At 43.0% G+C, this 17400-nt stretch overlaps 1 protein-coding gene across 4 annotated transcripts in view; it reads left to right on the top strand.

The window, feature by feature from the left end:
- Positions 1 to 1187: 1187 nt before the first annotated feature.
- LOC123775034 (uncharacterized) overlaps positions 1188 to 17400 on the top strand; it is a 132590-nt gene continuing 116377 nt past the window's right edge. For 3 of the 4 annotated variants that reach the window (XM_069319396.1, XM_045769806.2, XM_069319395.1), the window contains exon 1: positions 6299 to 6429. The gene's annotated coding sequence lies outside the window, so the exon portion shown is untranslated. Of the gene's footprint in view, positions 1359 to 6298; positions 6430 to 17400 lie in introns of those variants that run through there. The other variant, XM_069319394.1, reaches the window with a different exon arrangement.

Genomic DNA, 17400 nt, shown 5'->3' with positions numbered 1-17400 from the left:
TCATTATCACACGACTTGATAATAGTCCAGTAGGGAGCGAAACGTCATCGTATCATCATCATATCTGGTGTGTGGTTTGGTCATCATATCTTCAGCTACGTTATTCTGACTCATCGTCTACACATGATACAAATTACACAACCTGGGATTCCACTGAATCCACAGGAAGTGTGGTGAGAGTCCCTACTGTGGCCAGTCCAAACTTTACGTATAACCTCATACGTACTCATGTGTAGGTAAATGAATTCACTCATCCACCTTTCCTGTGGATTCACTTGAATCCAAGATTATGTAACTTACTCCATGTCGTCTTGGTACAAGGGTGAGGTGTCCAGATATTATTATTATTATTATTTTTATTAATATTATTAAGATAAGCTTCCCAATTCGATATGATGAGTGTTTATCATATCAACAAATAGATTAGGCTACACACACAGAGATCACACTAACGTGATGCATCAAATGAACAAATCACACTTACTGATTAGGCAGTGTCTGGGATGCTCCCGGACGCAGGTTCGAATCCTCGTACGGCCCTTGTGGATTTGTTCATTAGATTAAGCTGTTCCGTAGACCAAATAATGCATCTTTTAATGTGATCAAGACTTAAGTTTTGAAAATGGACACTTTAATGGAGAAACTTTTGTTGAATTGTACGTTTGGTTATAATATTTAATAGTGGTAAAATTTGCTGCAGTTGTAATAAATTTGTTTAATAGAAATGATAATAATGGTAATAATAATAATTATACTCAAATATTAATAATTGTAACACTCCATATAAAACTGTATTTTAACAGATAAAAAACAACTCTAATAACAGAAGTTAAAAGTTACTATTATTATTATTAACAATAATAATACCAATATTTATTAGTATTATTTATATTATTAACAGTAATAATAATAATAATAATAATTATTATTATTATTATTATTATTATTATTATTATTATTATTATTATTATTATTATTATTATTATTATTATTAACAATAATAACACTAATAATATTTATTATTATTGTTTAATCTTCGATTACATTAAACAGTTCAAGTAAGTTCTGTGGGGGTTTCCTCCTCAACAATTTCGTAGTCAAAAAGGGTTCAATGGCACCATGCTGTATGTCCTCTGCTGGCAACCGAGGGACCCCGGGTTCAATCCCAAGACAGGAGAGAAACAGTTGGGCACGTTTCCTTTCGCCAGGCGCCACTGTTACTCTAGCAGTGCAATAGGTACCTGGGAGTTAATCAACTATCATAGGGAAGGTCTGTGTGGAGGCCTGGTCGAGGACCGGGCCGCGGGGACACTAAAAGCCCCGAAATCATCTCAAGAAAATCAAATCATCTCAAGAAGGTCAGTTATAGGAGGGATCTCGTGAGGAAGGGGGGGGGGGGTAGAAATTGCCTAACTCTATCCCTTTGAGATGTATTTCTTTCTTGTCTCAGTAAATATACTTGCACTTGAAGGGACCTCGCTAAGTTTTAAGTACACGTTTTCTGTTTCGACATATGACGAATTTATTAGGCTGCCCAATTTTTGTTTTATTCAACACATTTAGGTACATATGCATTTGTGCATATGTACCTCTGTTAATTTCTTTATTCCCATCAGAAATTATCAGAAAGTACATCAAACCTTCTGATAATTTTTATGTGATAAAATTTTCCCAGACTTTGTTAACGCTTTGTTCATGTAATGTTCTAATTTAAGTACTAGGCTTTCAACGAGTTTCGGGAAAAAAAATATTCGTTTATTGAAATTGGTTTTGTGATAACAAATTGAACTGAACACTTCATTAACACGGAAATTGTTTATTAAATGGACATTTCTAGTTCGCACCAAATCCTGGATATTCATGACCAGAATAGGCTCCTCAACTATAATAAAATTGACTAGGCTCTTCTGGTTCTAAAGGTATTTCATTACTCAGTTACTTCAGTGTAGTGTCATTTGCCTTTTTTAGAATACTGTTCTTCACGGCCCTTGTGAATTTGTTGAATAATGTTCTTACGTGTGTAGCTCTCACGTGCCGGGCAGCTCCCCTTCTAAGAAAAGTATTCTTGCAATACAGAGGAAAGCTGTTAGCCTATGAAGTCAGGTCATGTTACCTGACCTCACTTCAAAGCTGGAGTCAATATAGCCTCCAGTCACAAGGTTTCTTTTCTTTTGTTGACCAGACCACACACTAGAAGGAGAAGGGACGACGACGTTTCGGTCCGTCCTGGACCATTCTCAAGTCGATTCTTTCTTTTCTTTCTCTCTTCGCCCTCTACTCCCATGACTTGAGAGATGTTCACCCCGTCTTAAAACATGAACACCCGTCAACTTCGCCTGCTTAATGTGTTCAGCGCAAATCCAAGAATTGAAAGCATCGGTGGCTCTTATTTTTGTCCATTGCATTAACACCATGTGGAATGATCACCCTAAATATTTCTTCTCGAGACACGTTTGATTTTCAGCCCTTTTAAAGGACTTTCTTATTAGAGAGTTGAGTTTTGGTCTCCGAGCTGAGGCATGGACACACAAATTCACTTGAGCGCGTACAGAGAGATGACAAAGTTAATCCCAGGCTTTGGGAACCTTTTATAAAGAGATTAATAAAGCTAAATCTATGTTCTGTAGCAAGACGAAAAGTAAAGGGTGACACGACTGAAGTATATCAATGGAGTATAATAACAAAGGGGATATAAATAAGGTGTTTGATATCTCAACACAAGATAAAACTAAGAGACAATGGATGTAAACTGGCTAAGTGTAATATCATGAAAGACTTTGTGTATAAACTGGTTTGGAAAAAGGGAATTGTTGATTTATGGAACAAATTACCTGGTTGGAGAGACATACATGTTAATGAATTTGAGCTGATATAAATTGGAGTTATTTCCAATTCATGGGTTACGGGCTATTCATGCCCGTGCCACCTCTTGGGTGGCGTAATCTTCATCAATCTATTTATGGGAAAGGTCAAGGTCACATGACCAGAGTGACCTGATCAGCGACCTGCAAGTGACAAGGGTGTACTATGACCCCTCCCCCCCCCCCCGTCACTAGCATCATGCCAGTTAAACCTTGTCTGTTAAATCTCTTGTATGTTAAACCTTGGCTGTTAAATTGTAACTATGTACACTACATATGTATGTAGTGTACATAATGCAGTCCCCCCGTGGTGCAGTGGTAAGACACTCGCCCGGCGCTTTGCAAGCGATTTAGCTAAGGTTCGTATCCTGGCCGGGTAAGAATTTAACGGAGGATCCGAAACTGTAGTCCCTCTGTTCACCCAGCAGTGAATGGGTACCTTGTTGAACGATTTGGCGGGTCGTATTCCAGGGAAAATTAGGATTAAGGACCTGCCCGAAACTATGCGTGTATATATTATATATATATATACACGCATAGCATTATATATATTATATATATATTATATATATATATATATATATATATATATATATATATATATATATATATATATATATATATATAAATATATATAATGTGTGTGCTTAAATTTATAAACATTTTAGTTACTGAAGCCGTGATCAACAACTCTACAAGCCATTACCGAGTTAATGGGCTCTGTGAATTACGCAATGACCCAGTGACTTAGTAACTCACTCAAGCTTATTGTTGATTTAGATTCAGGTACTGGGAACAACAAGTTCCAAGTAGCACGGGCTATGGTGAGCCCGTAGTGGTTTTACCTGGCACAGGAGCGGTGGGGCTGCAACTGTCACTCAAGCGGGAGTCCTCGTGTACAGGATGGAGCAGGGGCGGGGTGTACCCTGAGTGTGTGTTGAGGCACTCACAGGGTGAGAGTGCTTTGGTGAGGTCGTCGTGCTTCTGACGACCACATTTCGCACAAGATAATCACACACACACACACACACACACACACACACACACACACACACACACACACACACACACACACACACACACACACTGTATATTGTTTCTGATATATGTAAATGACCTCCCGGAGGGTATCGATTCATTTCTCTCAATGTTTGCGGACGATGCTAAAATTATGAGAAGGATTAAAACAGAAGAGGACTGTTTGAGGCTTCAAGAAGACCTAGACAAGCTGAAGGAATGGTCGAACAAATGGTTGTTAGAGTTTAACCCAACCAAATGTAATGTAATGAAGATAGGTGTAGGGAGCAGGAGGCCAGATACAAGGTATCATCTGGGAGAGGAAATTCTTCAGGAGTCAGAGAAGGAAAAAGACTTGGGGGTTGATATCACGCCAGACCTGTCTCCTGCAGCACATATCAAGCGGATAACATCAGCGGCATATGCCAGGCTGGCCAACATACGAACGGCATTCAGAAACTTGTGTAAAGAATCATTCAGAACTTTGTATACCACATATGTCAGGCCAATCCTGGAGTATGCAGCCCCAGCATGGAGTCCATATCTAGTCAAGGATAAGACTAAACTGGAAAAGGTTCAAAGGTTTGCCACCAGACTAGTACCCGAGCTGAGAGGTATGAGCTACGAGGAGAGACTACGGGAATTAAACCTCACTTCGCTGGAAGACAGAAGAGTTAGGGGGGACATGATCACCACATTCAAGATTCTGAAGGGGATTGATAGGGTAGATAAAGACAGTCTATTTAACACAAGGGGAACACGCACAAGGGGACACAGGTGGAAACTGAGTGCCCAAATGAGCCACAGAGATATTAGAAAGAACTTTTTTAGTGTCAGAGTGGTTGACAAATGGAATGCATTAGGAAGTGATGTGGTGGAGGCTGACTCCATACACAGTTTCAAGTGTAGATATGACAGAGCCCGATAGGCTCATGAATCTGTACACCTGTTGATTGACGGTTGAGAGGCGGGACCAAAGAGCCAGAGCTCAACCCCCGCAAACACAACTAGGTGAGTACAACTAGGTGAGTACACACACACACACACACACACATATGTGCCCAAATGAGCCACAGAGATATTAGAATGAACTTTTTTAGTGTCAGAGTGGTTGACAAATGGAATGCATTAGGAAGTGATGTGGTGGAGGCTGACTCCATACACAGTTTCAAGTGTAGATATGATAGAGCCCAATAGACTCAGAAATCTGTATACCTGTTGATTGACGGTTGAGAGGCGGGACCAAAAAGCCAGAGCTCAACCCCCGCAAACACAACTAGGTGAGTACATAACTACCACACAACGTGGATTAAACCCAACGCCTTGGAGACACCAACCTCCGCTACTCATGGGTTGTCCTGCACTCATTAAAGATGCCAACCGTTCTGAAAATTTTAACCCGTCCTCAGAACAAGTCCATTCCATCCAGCGGTCGACCCCACAGACGCATCCATCAATTTTAACACACTGTTCATTCAAAATAGGAATTATCTCAAGTATAAATTAAGATTATAATATATTAGCATATTGTGCATATATAGGCAGAGGTTAGGTTAGGTTCATCAGGTTCTGTTGGCGATTATTTGTATTTGTAGTACGTGGGTCAAGCATTTACAGCGTTGCGGTTCGAACAAAATTCGTCAATTCGTTCCGAAAGTGTTTGAACGTCAACAGTTGTGAGTCGTGTATAAACCGTTTTTCATTCATAAACAGGGGGTTTGGCGGGTGGATGGAATCACTTTTGGGTCTTTGTTTGGAGGACGAGCTGAAGCATTTACAGCGTTGCGATTCGAACAATATTCGTCAGTGAAGCACCTGTTCCGGAAGTGTTCGGACGACATCAGCTGAGTCCTGTGTAAACCGTTTTTCATTCATAAACAGGGGGTTTGGCGTGTGCATGGAATGGACTTTGGCCTTTGTTCATGAGGACGGGCTGAGAAATTCAGGAACTGACTCGTAGACTTCTCCCAAACGCTCGTTGGGGTTCAATATTCGCCTTAACCAGCACCTCCGGTTACTACACATGTTCCAACTAGAGATGGTTACCACGGCGACACGCTCGATAAACTGTCCTTCATCGTTACAAACTATCAAGAAGGCATCACTTGGGCCCGCCACAGTACCTGGTAACCTCAGCGCTAACCAATGCCGCTCATCGGAATTACACAATACAACGAAACTAAGATACCACTCCCCCCTTCAAAACAGTACCTCAATCTTTCCCACACGATTGTCCCTTATCACTTGATACCTTGCGTTTAGTTTTCTGTTCCCTCCTGCCCCTCCCTGTCCCATCTATCCCTCACTCCCTCTCTCCCACATCCCTCCCCTCCTCTCCCTGCTACTCTCATCTCTTTCCGTCTTGCTTATCGCGGAAGCTGGTTGGTATCAGTGAGAAGTGACGTCATAGTGCGTGGCCGAGCAGCGTGGTGCCGATCAGTCTGGGTTCGACCTCCGTAGTGAGAAGGTGGTGTGTACGGTAGCTCCGCTCCCCCCTCCCTCCCCTCACACTCTTAAGAGATACTGTGCCACGAGCTCCGACGTCTTAAAGGTGAGTGTCTTGTCTTCTAGCCACGTGTTGTGGTGTCAAAGTTATATAAAGCGAAAATTATAAATTTCTGTAAACATGTATCTTTAGTACTCGACTTAAAAACCTATCAAATGAGCTTTTTTTGATATGTTTTCGTAATTTTGTAAACTCCACGTTAAGTACAGTTAAGACGGGAAAGCCCATTGTATGATTTTGTAATTAATATCCAACACATAAGCATGTTTTAATTGGATAACTCAGACTCGGCGAACAAGACTTGAATGTAAATATCGGTGGTAGTAACGCATGCCAGCTCGTATATATATTTATATATGCTGGTTGATATCACTTGGGTGTGGATGGTAACGGAGAGAGAGTGAGACAACGGATGCGGCAGCCTCGGCCACACTCCTGCCTCCTCACTCGCCTGCCACACTTAATTCACTCGCCCTGGGAACACTTGCTACACACACACACACACACACACACACACACACTCAGTTTCAAGTTTCATAGTTTCAAGTGTAGATATGATAGAGCCTCAGGACCCTGTACACCAGTTGATTGACAGTTGAGAGGTGGGATCAAAGAGCCAGAGCTCAACCCCCGCAAGCACAAATGGTAAGTACACACACATACACATCTCTTCTACATGCTGCACTTCTACACTACACCCGTAATGCTTTCACACGCCATCATATCCTGTACTGGCTGTCAGTCGCTTCACGGGGGAATGTATGAACATTTGAACGTTTTACCTTTCACTCCAACATTTTAAAAAACCTTTACATTCGTAGTACGACCCTTCTCTATATTCTCTCACTAAGAACAAAGGGGGAAGGGGGGCGAGTAAGAATAGAGAAAACTACAGGCCCATTAATCCATGTAAGCAGCTTGTTTCATTACGGGCTATTCATGCCCGTGCCACCTCTTGGGGGTGGCTTAATCTTTATCAATCAACCAATCAGCTTCTTTCCTCCAGCCACAGCCACACTGAATGGTCTAACCCACGCTTGAAACAATCTATAGCGATCCTACACTCTGTTTCATCGCCTAGGATTTTTTTCCCATAAATCGGCATTCCTTCAAGCAATTCTTACTTTCAATCCCGTATTTACCCAGGTCTTTCCCCGAATCAAAACTTATCCTAGTTATGTTCAGTGTTTCGTGTTCTATTTTGTGTTAATATATATTATTTATTAGGTTATTTATACCCCCCTTTTTGTTATACCCATTTATATATTTATCATGTCACTCCATACTCTTCGTCTTTCTACGGAATATAAATTAAGTTTTTTAAATCTTTCTTCACGTGGAAGGTATTTAATGCCTTGGGTTAACTTTCTCATCCTTCTCGATACATATTCAAGTGAACTATATTCCGTATTCTAGATATGGAATATATTCTAGAATATGTTCCATATTCTAGAACTATTCTATAGTTCGGAGACCAAATATTGCACGGAGTAATCTAAATGTAGCCTAACATAGGCCATATGAAGACTGAAAAATAGAATTGTGTACAATCGACTTGAGAATGGTCCAGGACGGACCGAAACGTCGTCGTCCCTTCAATTTCTAGTTTGTGGTCTGGTCAACATACTTCAGCCACGTTATTGTGACTCATCGCCTGCATAGAATTGTGTATAAGAACATAAGAACAAAGGCAACTGCAGGAGGCCTATTGGCTCATCCTACGCTGGACACGTTCAAGTGAATTTATATCCATTCTATAGTACGGCGACCAAAACTGAACTGCATAACCTAAATAGGGCCTAATATAGTATCTTATTGCTAATATCTTAGTATCCTACTTAATATCCTTATCTATTATCCTTATTATTATAGATAGTATCCTTAGTAAAGGGGATTAGTATCTAAGGATACTATCCTCAGTATCTTAGTATCCCTATTATCCTAGTATCTTATTGCTAACGCTTCTAGATTTGAATCCCAATACCCGATGTACTTCATTCCATACATTTATGCATTTGCATTATGCAATAATGCATTTATGCATTATTTGTTCATTTATGCATTGGTATTTTTTGGCATTGGCTGTCGTAATACTAATTCTTCTAGATTTGACTTGTCAGTATTCTGTTTGCTGTTATTTCGAACACTTGGATCCCTGTTAATGAGGTCAGAGTTGGGCTTGGTCTCTGGGCCCCGGCCTCGCGGAACCACCACAGAGGTAACCAGACCCTTTCACATACAGAATTGGTAGTTTCATCGTTGTTTAGATGATATATGTGGCAATTTTATTGTTATTTCCGAGGCTATGAGATTTATTTGTGAGTGTTAAACTGCATTTGTCATTTTTTTTGTTTTGCCTTATAAGTCTATCAAAGTCGTCCTAGACAACTTAAGTACTGTACATCAAAATCAAGCAAGCCAGTTGCAGAAAACTTATAGGGCCGTACGAGGCAGCTACTATATATATATATGTCCACCCAAGCTCGTATACATATATGCGTGTGTCTAACCTACGCTCGAAACAATGAAGCGATCCCACGTCTTAACATGTTTTTTTCATATCTTGTGAAATAATTTCCCGACATATGGCTCTTGTGTTTTCTGGAAATTCTCTAACGCGGCGGTTTCATCCCGTGTGGAAATCATTTACATGTTTGTGTTAACAATAGAGGTGCCAGGACGGGGCCTTGGGGCACTCCAGCCGGAACAGCTCTTCACTCTTGACTGCTCTTCTTTTGTTTTAAGACTATCCTGTTAAACCTTTGGACGCAGGTTCGAATCCTCGTCACGGCCCTTGTGAATTTGTTCTATTCTGTTAAATAATGACCCCCTAATGTCCGAAACGCTTTGTTGTTGTTGTTGTTTAGGATTCAGCTACTTGGAACAAAAAGTTCCAAGTAGCACGGGCTATGGTGAGCCCGTAGTGGACTTGCCTGGCCCAGGAGCGGGGCAAGTAGCACGGGCTATGGTGAGCCCGTAGTGGACTTGCCTGGCCCAGGAGCGGGGCAAGTAGCACGGGCTATGGTGAGCCCGTAGTGGACTTGCCTGGCCCAGGAGCGGGGCAAGTAGCACGGGCTATGGTGAGCCCGTAGTGGACTTGCCTGGCCCAGGAGCGGGGCAAGTAGCACGGGCTATGGTGAGCCCGTAGTGGACTTGCCTGGCCCAGGAGCGGGGCAAGTAGCACGGGCTATGGTGAGCCCGTAGTGGACTTGCCTGGCCCAGGAGCGGGGCAAGTAGCACGGGCTATGGTGAGCCCGTAGTGGACTTGCCTGGCCCAGGAGCGGGGCAAGTAGCACGGGCTATGGTGAGCCCGTAGTGGACTTACCTGGCACAGGAGCGGGGCAAGTAGCACGGGCTATGGTGAGCCCGTAGTGGACTTGCCTGGCCCAGGAGCGGGGCTGTAACTTGATGAACGCTTTGCGTAGTATCTGCTTTATATATCATTTCTGTACCTATTAATTTACCACTATATACATGTTCTTATTAATTTTGTATAATTGCTGTTATAATTAATTAATGCAACTTAACATACTTCCGTCCTATCCCAAGTTCTTGTCTAAAATATATAACCCCTCCAAGCAACTACTGATGGTCTCTGTAGTCAATCCGTCCTCACACTAGGCTGGTTAAAGCAGCGGCCGCCCTCCCTAGACGCATTCATCAATTTTAACATAGTGTATTAAAAAATGGGTTTGTTCTCATATATAAATTAATGTTATTATACATTAGAATTCTCCGTATAGTTAGGAGTAGGTTAGGTTAGGTGTTTGGGTTCTGTTGGCGATTATTTGTATATGTAGTACGTGGGTGAAGCATTTATAGAATTGTGGTTCGAACAGAGGACGTGAGCGAAGCACTTGTTCCGGAAGTGTTCGGACGTCATCAGTTGTGAGTCGTGTGTAAACCGCTTTTCATTTATAAACAGGGGGTTTGGCGGGTTCATGGAATGGATTTTAGGTATTTGTTTAGAGGACGAGCTGAATCAAGTACTTCGGGGTCGATTCCCGGGCGGGACAGAAATGGTTGGGCGCATTTCCCCATAACCTAATGCCTCTGTTCACCTAGTTAGTGAGCTTGCCGGGGCGGGGGAGGGGGGTGGATCCTCAACGGGGTCAGTAATTCGACCTTTTGGGTAGGTGGGGTGGGGGGGGGGGAGACCTCGAAATTGAAATCAGTTTATTGAGGTAAAATACACACAAAGGGATGAGGTAGCTCAAGCTATTCTCACCCCGTTCAGTACAACGTGTTCATACATATATAGACACACATCACAAACAATAAACATATTGCCGAACATTCTGAGAGATAAACATATACATTTCCTCCTTTACACCAAAGTTTCAGCCCCGCTCCTGTGCCAGGTAAGTCCATCGCGGGCTCACCATATCCCGTGCTACTTGGAACTTTTAGTTCCCCGTAGCTGAATCTTAAACAACAACAATCCTTTACACAAGTAGTATGGTATCAGACGTACACACAAATACTTTTATGACTTAGGTATACTGTATAGACAATTTGCAGGAGACATGAAGATAATTTAACAAAAGATTGCAGTCTTGGTGGGGAGACCTCCATGTAAGCCTAACGTGTATGAATACACTCTGGCTACCTGTCCCCCGACACACTGAATTATTATTATTAACTATTATATAGTCGTAATGGCTTATAATAGTGCTTTGCCTTGATAATTACGTGACTGTCCCATACTTAGAATATCTTCCCGTCTCTTCCGACCCGACCCCTTCCTTCCCGGCCCCTTCCTTCCCGGCCCCTTCCTTCCCGACCCCTTCCTTCCCGACCCCTTCCTTCCCGACCCCTTCCTTCCCGACCCCTTCCTTCCCGACCTCTTCCTTGGCATGCACCGAAAGCATTCCAAGATAACTTCAAGAGTTTATATATATATATATATATATATATATATATATATATATATATATATATATATATATATATATACGCTGTTTATATCTGCTGCTACTTAGCACTGTTCATGTCTTGTTAAGTGATACTGTTTGTCTGTTAATTAGCGCTGTTTATGTATATTATTTATGTATATTATCTTGGCACTTTGTCTGCTATTTCATGGCACTATTTATGTATTTTGTTACTTGACTGTGTTTATGTCTGCTGTCACATGACACTGTTTATGTCTGCTGTCACATGACGCTGTTTATGTCTGCTGTCACATGACGCTGTTTATGTCTGCTGTCACATGACGCTGTTTATGTCTGCTGTCACATGACGCTGTTTATGTCTGCTGTCACATGACGCTGTTTATGTCTGCTGTCACATGACGCTGTTTATGTCTGCTGTCACATGACGCTGTTTATGTCTGCTGTCACATGACGCTGTTTATGTCTGCTGTCACATGACACTGTTTATGTCTGCTGTCACATGACACTGTTTATGTCTGCTGTCACATGACGCTGTTTATGTCTGCTGTCACATGACGCTGTTTATGTCTGCTGTCACATGACGCTGTTTATGTCTGCTGTCACATGACACTGTTTATGTCTGCTGTCACATGACGCTGTTTATGTCTGCTGTCACATGACACTGTTTATGTCTGCTGTCACATGACACTGTTTATGTCTGCTGTCACATGACGCTGTTTATGTCTGCTGTCACATGACGCTGTTTATGTCTGCTGTCACATGACACTGTTTATGTCTGCTGTCACATGACGCTGTTTATGTCTGCTGTCACATGACACTGTTTATGTCTGCTGTCACATGACGCTGTTTATGTCTGCTGTCACATGACACTGTTTATGTCTGCTGTCACATGACACTGTTTATGTCTGCTGTCACATGACGCTGTTTATGTCTGCTGTCACATGACGCTGTTTATGTCTGCTGTCACATGACGCTGTTTATGTCTGCTGTCACATGACACTGTTTATGTCTGCTGTCACATGACACTGTTTATGTCTGCTGTCACATGACGCTGTTTATGTCTGCTGTCACATGACACTGTTTATGTCTGCTGTCACATGACGCTGTTTATGTCTGCTGTCACATGACGCTGTTTATGTCTGCTGTCACATGACACTGTTTATGTCTGCTGTCACATGACACTGTTTATGTCTGCTGTCATATGACACTGTTTATGTCTGCTGTCATATGACACTGTTTATGTCTGCTGTCATATGACACTGTTTATGTCTGCTGTCACATGACACTGTTTATGTCTGCTGTCACATGACACTGTTTATGTCTGCTGTCACATGACACTGTTTATGTCTGCTGTCACATGACACTGTTTATGTCTGCTGTCACATGACACTGTTTATGTCTGCTGTCACATGACACTGTTTATGTCTGCTGTCACATGACACTGTTTATGTCTGCTGTCACATGACACTGTTTATGTCTGCTGTCACATGACACTGTTTATGTCTGCTGTCACATGACACTGTTTATGTCTGCTGTCATATGACACTGTTTATGTCTGCTGTCATATGACACTGTTTATGTCTGCTGTCATATGACACTGTTTATGTCTGCTGTCACATGACACTGTTTATGTCTGCTGTCACATGACACTGTTTATGTCTGCTGTCACATGACACTGTTTATGTCTGCTGTCACATGACACTGTTTATGTCTGCTGTCACATGACACTGTTTATGTCTGCTGTCATATGACACTGTTTATGTCTGCTGTCACATGACACTGTTTATGTCTGCTGTCACATGACACTGTTTATGTCTGCTGTCACATGACACTGTTTATGTCTGCTGTCACATGACACTGTTTATGTCTGCTGTCACATGACACTGTTTATGTCTGCTGTCACATGACACTGTTTATGTCTGCTGTCATATGACACTGTTTATGTCTGCTGTCATATGACACTGTTTATGTCTGCTGTCATATGACACTGTTTATGTCTGCTGTCATATGACACTGTTTATGTCTGCTGTCATATGACACTGTTTATGTCTGCCGTTTTATGACACTGTTTGTCTGCCGTTGTAAGATGATGAGACCAGTTCGTGAAAAATGCGACGTATTAGTGAATATTAATGCACCATAATATTGACGGATTCCTCGGCTACGATTGGTGTTAGGCAGGTTCTTTTGGGTCCGTACATTTCTGATTAGGCAGAAATGGTGACATTTGTTTACGGATTGGCTAATCGAGAAAACGGTTGGGATAATTACGGTGGTTAGATAAGGGTGTTAACCCTGGAAACACAAACCGTAACTGTCTCTATTTTTCCGCTTGTTACAACTTGTAATAAAGTTGTTACATCTTGGCCTAACGTGTTTATAACGTATTAAAACGTTGTTACAACGTGTTATATTGGTTGACCGTAACTGTTTCTATTTTCCGCTTGTTACAACTTGTAATAAACTTGTTACATCTTGGCCTAACGTGTTTATGACGTATTAGAACGTTGTTACAACGTGCTATATTGGTTGTTATAACTGGTTAAGAGTTAAAACTTGTTCGAATGTTGTAGCAACGTCGTAGTTTCGTAGTGTTAGCGGGTTATGACCGCCGCTTGTGGTGAAGACTGTTGCAATCAGAACAACAAGTGTTGGGAGGTCTTGGTGTGTGCTTGGGTGCTGTTCTGCTTGTCATTCTGTGTGTTTGCCGGCCATTCTGTGTGGCTGTTGTGTGTCTAGTAGTTATCTGATCCCTGTCGCAGCCTTTTGGGATCTGCTTCCTTAGGGTTGCTGCTTCCAGAATCTGCTTCCAGGACCTGCTTCCTTAGGGTAGCTGCTTCCTTAGGACAGCTGCTTCCAGAACCTGCTTCCTTAGGGTAGCTGCTTCCAGGATCTGCTTCCTTAGGGTAGCTGCTTCCAGGACCTGCTTCCTTAGGGTAGCTGCTTCCTTAGGGCAGCTGCTTCCTTAGAGTAACTGCTTCCAGGACCTGCTTCCTTAAGGTAACTGCTTTCTTAGGATAGCTGCTTCCAGAACCTGCTTCCTTAGGGTAGCTGCTTCCAGGATCTGCTTCCTTAGGGTAGCTGCTTCCAGGACCTGCTTCCTTAGAGCAGCTGCTTCCAGGATCTGCTTCCTTAAGGTAACTGCTTCCAGGACCTGCTTCCTTAGGGTAGCTGCTTCCAGGATCTGCTTCCTTAGGGTAGCTGCTTCCAGGATCTGCTTCCTTAGGGTAGCTGCTTCCTTAGGATAGCTGCTTCCAAGATCTGCTTCCTTAGGGTAGCTGCTTCCAGGATCTGCTTCCTTAGGGTAGCTGCTTCCTTAGGATAGCTGCTTCCAGGATCTGCTTCCTTAGGGTAGCTGCTTCCTTAGGGTAGCTGCTTCCAGGACCTGCTTCCTTAGGGTAGCTGCTTCCAGGATCTGTTTCCTTAAGGTAGCTGCTTCCAGGACCTGCTTCCTTATGGTAACTGCTTCCAGGACCTGCTTCCCTAGGGCAGCTGCTTCCAGGATCTGCTTCCCTAGGGCAGCTGCTTCCAGGATCTGCTTCCTTAGGGCAGCTGCTTCCAGGACCTGCTTCCTTAAGGCAGCTGCTTCCAGGATCTGCTTCCTTAGGGTAACTGTTTCCTTAGGGTAGCTGCTTCCTTAGGGCAGCTGCTTCCAGGACCTGCTTAATAAAGTCGCTGTTTATAAAGTTAGTGAACTTTCATAGTCTTTTCTGGCCGAGATCATTTCCATGGACAACAACAGAGCTCACTTGTTCAGTTGTCAACAGTTGGGCGTGGGGGACCTCTAGTGATGTCTCTGGGTTGATGTCTGGGTGCCAGGGAGGGACGTGGATCTTCACGTGACGTCACTGGGTGTGTCTGGGTGGCGTTGGGTGTGGGAGGTTATCTTGAGATCTTGAGGTTATCTTGAGATGATTTCGGGGCTTTAGTGTCCCCGTGGCCCGGTCCTCGACCAAGCCTCCACCCCCAGGAAGCAGCCCGTGACAGCTGACTAACACCCAGGTACCTATTTACTACATAACAGGGGCATCAAGGTGAAAGAAACTCTGCCCATTGTTTCTCGCCGGCGCCCGGAATCGAACCCGGGACCACAGGCTCGTACGTGCCCAGTGTTCTGTCCGCTCGGCCGCCGGCTCCCGCCGGGAAGCTGTATTGAATGACACGGGTCATTCAATACAGCTATTGTATTTAAATGTATTTGGTGTATTTCCCAAAGGGAGGGTAATACACTCAGCAGTATACTGAGGGGCTATACTACAATAATAACGTTAAGTATTGTAAACAATATATAGATGTTTTAAAGCGCTTGTTTGCGCACACCTTTTAAATATCTGACATAAACAATTGTCGACTTTAGGGAACTTTGTCTGAACGGTGTGAGTTCTGAACGCCCCTAACGGTGTGAGCTCTGAACGCCCCTAACGGTGTGAGCGCTGAACGCCCCTAACCGTGTAAGCTCTGAACGCCCCTAACCGTGTAAGCTCTGAACGCCCCTAACCGTGTAAGCTCTGAACGCCCCTAACCGTGTAAGCTCTGAACGCCCCTAACCGTGTAAGCTCTGAACGCCCCTAACCGTGTAAGCTCTGAACGCCCCTAACCGTGTAAGCTCTGAACGCCCCTAACCGTGTAAGCTCTGAACGCCCCTAACCGTGTAAGCTCTGAACGTTCGAATATTGAGCTTTCTTCCCGGAATCTTAGTGTTCCTGGAATCTTCGTCTCAAAGTTCATAGGTGAATTTTTTTCATCTGGAAATCTAAGAATGATTCACAGTTGAGAGAAAGAAGGGCGTATCAAAATTTTCCTACATAACATGTTCTATTTTTTTCCTAATTAACTGTAGCCTGAAGGCTGAGTGGTCAGCGCGTGGGATTCGTAGTCCTGAGATTCTGGGTTCGATCCCTGGATTAAGCGGAAACAAGTGGGCAGAGTTTCTTTCACCCTGGTGATCCTGTTCACCTAGCAGTAAATAGGTACCTGGGAGTTAGACAGCTGCTACGGGCTGCTTCCTGGGGGTGTGTAAGAAAAAAAAGAGGCCTGGTCGAAGACCGGGCCGCGGGGACGCTAAGCCTCGAAAGTATCTAAAGATAACCTTATCTTTTATATATATAATATATATATATATATATATATATAATATATATATATATATATATATATATGTGTGTGTGTGTGTGTATCACGAAAATAAACACGTGATTAAAAATGTGACAGTGTCAGACCACGGAGGAAGAATTGAAACAGGAATTTCCTTAAGTACTTTCGTAAATTAATACATCTTCAGAAGGAATAGGATTCATTCCTATTCTTTCTGAAGATGTATTAATATACGAAAGTACTTAAGGAAATTCCTGTTTCAATTCTAATCCGTCTTGGATACAAATATCCATGGAGATATGGAATGGAAACAACAGTTGATCAGCGAAGTTGCAGAATCTGTGGTGAGAGTGACGGACACCGCCTTGACCACTATCTACGTGAATGTGAACACCTGAGAGATATCAGAAGTATGTGTAGAATAATAAACCCCACATTGTTTGAGTTAGGAAAACACTATTTGTCAAATATTGATACTGTTCTTAAAAGATTTCCCCATTTTGCACCCGCAAGATAACGTAAGCTTTTAAGGGTTGACGTATGTTAATCTTATTGTTTGAGGAGCTGTTCAATTTAGACACTTAAGCAAGTCCCAGCTGTGTCTGGGTACAAGTGACAGGATGAACAACCCAGCTGGTTTTCTTCCTATTGGGGAGTGTTGTACATGCTACTATGGCGGTGTGTCCACTCACAGGATGAGTGACGCTGCCCAATACTGTCACTATGGCGGTGTGTCCACTCACAGGATGAGTGACGCTGCCCAATACTGTCACTATGGCGGTGTGTCCACTCACAGGATGAGTGGCGCTGCCCAATACTGTCACTATGGCGGTGTGTCCACTCACAGGATGAGTGGCGCTGCCCAATACTGTCACTATGGCGGTGTGTCCACTCACAGGATGAGTGGCGCTGCCCAATACTGTCACTATGGCGGTGTGTCCACTCACAGGATGAGTGGCGCTGCCCAATAAACTCGCCCCTCGGGGCAAAATTTAAAATTTAAAATTTCCTCCGTGGTCTGACACTG

The sequence above is a fragment of the Procambarus clarkii genome, chromosome 92, assembly GCF_040958095.1.
Source record: "Procambarus clarkii isolate CNS0578487 chromosome 92, FALCON_Pclarkii_2.0, whole genome shotgun sequence".
NCBI lineage: Eukaryota > Metazoa > Arthropoda > Malacostraca > Decapoda > Cambaridae > Procambarus > Procambarus clarkii.
This window is presented reverse-complemented; position numbering and strand designations above follow the sequence as displayed.